Genomic DNA, 6,059 nt, shown 5'->3' with positions numbered 1-6,059 from the left:
ACCTAAACCTAATTCATGTTTGTCATAACTATTTTAATCTGAGCGTCTCTGATATATCTTATGTAGACGAAATGGGAGTCTGGTGTAGAAAAATAAAAACCTTGTACTTTTGATAACTCTGTCTTAATTCATTTGATAAAAAATGTTGTGAAATGTTAAATTTTGCACTCACTATTTGTCTGCTTTTATAAAATTAAACTATAGAAAAAAAAAATGTTTTGTTTTTCTTGTTTATATATACATGTCTGTTTCCCTGTTTTCCATTCTCTACAAACCAATGTCTTCTCTTATTTTTCGTCTTGTTGCAATAAAGTCTACAAAAAAAATGACAGATTATTATCCAGATCTTGATGATGGTTGTAATTGCCCAGCATGCTTTGAGGTAATATACATGTATTTTCATTGATTCTATGAAAAAAATCATGTAATGAACCAAAGAATACAATGATTTTTTTTGTAAAAACTTGGTTCATATTGACAATACAATATACCATTACAAATACCTTGTCTGTCCATTGGTCCATCAAATAATTCTGTCAAGCACTACAATATGAATGAGTGGAATGACTTCATACATGGCCACCAGCTTTACCATGTGTGAGCATTTTTTAGATACCAATTTTCTGTTTGCTGACACTGAAAATTTTTCAAAATGTAAAGTGAACAAATGTTTCCAAAAATACTTCTCCAATATGAATGTGCAGAATGACTTCATACTTGACCACCAGCTTAACAGTGATGAGTTTTTACTTGTGAACACTTATCAGATTTTTTAAATACCAACTGAATGTTTCCTGGGGCTTTGAACAAATTCCAATATGTTCATACATTTAAGTTACATGTGGGGGTATGCTAAGCGTGCAACTTCTTGTTCCTATATCAATAATCAACATGGTAAACTGTTTTAATATGATAAAATAAGATAAAGCTTAAATAATTTCTTTTAAAGGCTGACACAAGTATTTTTTGTTTTGATGCTGACTTCCAGTTGGTTCGAAAGTCATCATCAGGATACAACTGGATTGCACCAAAACATGAAGATAGGTTTTTCGTCCATCAGAAGCTAGTCGATGATTTTATTAAGGATTATGACACTCCAAAAATTGAAAAGGTAGGCCAAACTTAAGTTATTGTTTGCTGTTCCCGTACCCATGAATAAAAAATATTGGTAGGCAGGTAGAAATATATTTTTATTTATTTATTTAGTAAAACATGATAATAAAGTTCCTAATTAATAAAAATATTTTTTTGTTGAAAAACATTAACATTAAAAACAAGTGAAACTGCGAGCTACTGCTCACTGATGATACCCCCGCCGCAAGTGGATAATATTAATAGTGTAAAAATATGCAAGTGTTCGGTAAACAGGAAGTTGTCGAGTGATGAATCTGAAAACGCATCACACGGTATAGCTGACTTATATAAATCCTGAAATCAAATTTCAGAAATCCTTGTATTGTAGTTCTGAGAAAAATGTGACGAAAATTTTCAAGTTGGCTATCATGTGTAAAATCATACAAGTGTTCGGTAAACAGGAAGTTGTCGAGTGATGAATCTGAAAACGCATCACACGGTATAGCTGACTTATATAAATCCTGAAACCAAATTTCAGAAATCCTTGTATTGTAGTTCCTGCGAAAAATGTGACGAAAATTTTCAACTTGGATATCATGTGTAAAATCATACAAGTTTTTTCGGTAAACAGGAAGTTGTCAAGTGATGAATCTGAAAACGCATCACACGGTATGGCTGACATATATAAATGTTGATACCAAATTACAGAAAGGGTGGATGTGTAGTTCCTGAGAAAAATGTGACGAAAGTTTCATGGGACGGACTGACTGACGGACGGACTGACAGACAGAGGTAAAACAGTATACATCCCCTTTTTTAAAGCGGGGGTATAAAAATATTTTGGTAGATAGGCGAACAACAAACAAAAATATTATTATTTTAAGCCTGTGTGTGTGTTTAATTCAAATTCACACATTTGATATCAAATGATAGTAATAAATAAATCATATATTTCTTTTATCTACATGTACCTACTAATAATTCTACATCTAAGTCTTCAAGTAAAATCTAAACTTGGAAAAAAAGAAAAGCTTTAAAAAAATATTGCTGTTGTTTTTTTTTTAAATATGGATATTAGCCATTGAAAACGAAAATTAATTTAAGTTAAATTTTCCAGGACTGCAGTGACTTCCAAGCTGGAAACGACATAAAATCAAAAGCAAAGAACAACAAATTGTCTGAAACTGCAGTGTTTGGAGCCACCTGCAGACATGATTTCCCCAAAAGTTTTTTAGTTTAAAACATGGTGAAAAGTAAGCTATTACGATATTCATTATGAAATGTATTTGTGTCTTGCCTTTTTTATCAAAGGGCATTATGTTTTGTTTTTTTCAATCTGACCTGTATTGGTTAAAGTATGATTATGGTAGAAACTAAATGTGTGGTTACACATTTTCATGGTTTCAAATCAAAATTGATTATTTTTTTACTCACAAACCCTGCTACTGTCATGTCTGCCCTCATAATTTAGAAGATACTAGAAAATTGAACCACATAGGGCCATAGTTATTATATTTTTAGTTTTACGAAATTTTTTGACAAAACCAATGGGTAGGAGGACGAAAAAAAAAACTGCTGCTGCTGATTTTTTTTTAATACCAACCGTCAATATCAAAATTTTTTTTTTGTATTTCACCAGGAGATTTTCTAGTAGTGCGACAACTATTTTTTTTTTCTTGACAAGGTTTGAATTGAAAATCAATGTGCAACAACTTACTAAATCACCAAGAGCATAAATTTAGATTCTTTCATGCAGTTATGAACTAAAATTTAATTTTTTTTTTGCATGAAAAACACATTTTTAATTTTATTTTTTTTCCTATTTGGCAAAAATTAGGGTAGGAGGGTTCGTAAAACTAAAAATAAAAAAAACTACGGCCTAGGCATTAATGAATGTTACAATACTTTAAATTTTAGAGAATTAACTTGAATTTTATTGTTTCGAAGTGTGAAATAGATACTTTATCAATTTAAAGGTTTCGGATATAGTTAACTACCATGAAGGTAAAGGTACCACACACCGTTAATGTTTTAATTTGTTCTAACCACTTTAAAACATGAATGAATCTTTTTCCCAAACTTGTGTGTATGCTATATATGCATAACTGTAATGTTTACTGATAATTGATATAACATGACATACTTTAATTCACACCCGTAAAAATCATATTACGGTTATTTATATACCAAGAGGATCATTCCAAATAATTCATTTTTTTATTTTGAAGACTTGGGTATGCTGTTTTTTTATTAGAACTTTTACTAAAAAAGAACTCTGACAGACAAATGCACATATCTCACGATATTGCATGTTTATTGAAAAAACATCTTGAGGTAAAAAAAAAATCATCAGTACTGCATGTTGTTCAGGAATTGAATCATATTTTCTGCCCAATCTATGACAATGGAGAGGCATATCCATTCATTTGAGGCTTTTTTTTTATCCATCCGTATCAGGTTAAAGTTTCTAGTAAAGATAGTAAATGATGAAGTTATAGTTGCATCTACAAAATTGCTCAAATGTTCATTTGGATGTGATAAAATTGTATGCCAAATTGGGTTTTAACACTATTTCATGATTCACTAAACAGTGAGCATGTATTTTTGTTTAAATTTCATACAACATGATTGGTATCATCTATCCATGACACAAATTGATTTATGCATTTATGTTTTTACTTTCTTCATAAATTAAGTTAGAATGACTTTTTTAATTTTTCCAACAAGAATAAAATAGAGATATTGGTTTGTGCAAATTAATTTATATTTGATAAAGAGGGAAAATTCAACTACAGAAAAAACGAAAACAACTACAGGGCAACATACAGTCCTCAGGACGTGTACAGAATAAGTCCAACTTTAAACTGGAGAGCACTTGGAATGGAAAATGTATTTAACAGTTACAGAAACAATCAATAATCTGTTTTTAAACATACAAAATCAAAAAAATCTGTGCAATTTGGATGTTTATTCTAAATTTAATTCTTGTAATTATTTTTTTCAGAAAGCTGGCAGAAATGATTTGCTGGAGAAATTAACTTTTTCAGTTCCAATTTTCCATTGCTATGGACATTTCATGTCAAGTAAGATTATTATATTTTAAAATTTATGGTAGTAAATTTAAAATAAAAAACTGCTGGGTTTTATCAGATGTGCATAGTCAATTCCAAGGTTTTTGTTTAACTTGTTCTAGTAGAATAACTGGACATGTTTTCAATATACATTTGTATTTATACTTCCAGATAAAACACAAATCTTCGTAAAATGATAAAGAGTTTATACCTGTGAACACAAATGTGTTATGTAAATTATTTATTTTACAAGATTTAAGGTATATTTTTGCAATACTTGTTTTATCTTAATTTTTTTAATTATTGTTGAACCTGCACGGTTAGTCTCATTATATTTTAATGTTTATGATCTTGTAGATTTTGTTAGGCCCTAGAAGGACAGAAAACCATGGTCTAACAGATGGGGAAGGAATTGAACGTTTGTGGTCCTATTTGGGTGGTTTTTCCACTATTACTAAAGAGATGACACCGGAAAACAGAACTGACCTATTAACAGACAACCTTATTTACTTTGGTCAGAAAATAAGAGATAAAATCGGTAATTCTACATGATCACATAAAATAGTGCTTATTCTTAGATCACCTTTCCTAAAATGAAATGTGAGAATTTGCCATCATGTTTATGGAATGCCAGGGTAATTAAAATAACCCTTTCTGTTATTGTACTTGTTAAAACCTTAAACAAAGCTAAAAAGATGATCCTATTTTATTCTTTATACCTTGCCTATGATATTAGAGGGTCTATAATATTTTATTGTCTGTGCAAAAATTTGACTACAAAAAATGAAGATTTGGTATGATTGCAAATGAGAAAACTCGCCATCCAAGACATTTTTATTTTCTCCTAGAACTGTTTTGAAATTAAACATAATTTGCTTAAGTACTTGGGACAGAACAATCATTTTTTTTTTTGGATTGCTGACACTAAATTGGTAATTTTAAGGAAATTTTGCAGTTTTTGGTTATCTTAAATAAAATTAATGATAAATATAAACTGTAAACAGCAAAATTGTTCAGAAAAGTGAGATCTACAAACAAGTTTATAAAATTGTCAATTGACCCTAATCAAGGAATAATTGGCCTTTAAAGAAATTTTTCACAATTTGTTCATCCAGTTTGCTTACTTTTTTAAAAATGTTCTCCTTAAATGAAACTGCTGAATCAATTTCAGCTAAACTTAATTAGTGTAAATTTTGTATTTTATTTCATTGTATTTCAGGAAAAATAGCCACTATGGCTAAATAAAACATCAGGGTTTGCTTATGTAGAAAATATGACAGTTACAAAGAGCATTTACATGGAATTTTTACCTCAAAACACAGATTATGTTCAAATTTGGGTAGTGTCACTTTTGTTGTTGTTTAGTTATGTTTCAGAATAATCTTATATGCAGCATGAGGGGCATCATCTCATTTATTTTTTTATAAAATAAAATATGTTAAACAATATTTTCTTTTTTTATATAGGTAGAGAGAGAAGATGATTTTCAAAAATTCCTTCTGACCATTTCCGATATAGAAGAAGAATAGGTTTATAAATCAATAAATCAGAAATTGTTTTCTTTGCCACTGCTTTTAAAACACATTTTAATTCTTAAATTATCATTCAAGAAAATAATTTGCACTTTGTATTGATAATGAAAATATTAAAAATGTAGGTGACACATTGGTAATGAAGATCAAAAGAACAGCAAAAATTGAAGAAAACAGTGATGGGGCCCTTCAGGAGATTATTTCTACTATTCCTGGTAAGGTGTTAATTTCTAATATTTATATTATGTATGTTATCATTTGAGAATTGCTATTTTGATCAACACATGTCGACACATGCTGAAAGTTGTTAGAGCACAACTCTCCTTTAAAAGTAGTACCATTACTATCCAATAATGCTGAATATTGAACAGAAATACGTATA

The 6,059-nt window shown here is 29.5% G+C and overlaps 1 long non-coding RNA gene across 1 annotated transcript; it reads left to right on the top strand.

The window, feature by feature from the left end:
- Positions 1–325: 325 nt before the first annotated feature.
- LOC139495421 (uncharacterized) lies at positions 326–4,163 on the top strand. Its single transcript, XR_011657334.1, has 5 exons — positions 326–382; positions 950–1,111; positions 2,192–2,327; positions 3,303–3,408; positions 4,079–4,163. It is a non-coding gene; the product is annotated as an uncharacterized lncRNA (long non-coding RNA).
- Positions 4,164–6,059: the final 1,896 nt, after the last annotated feature.

The sequence above is a fragment of the Mytilus edulis genome, chromosome 11 (genome assembly GCF_963676685.1).
Source record: "Mytilus edulis chromosome 11, xbMytEdul2.2, whole genome shotgun sequence".
In the NCBI taxonomy this organism is placed as follows: Eukaryota; Metazoa; Mollusca; class Bivalvia; order Mytilida; family Mytilidae; genus Mytilus; species Mytilus edulis.
This window is presented reverse-complemented; position numbering and strand designations above follow the sequence as displayed.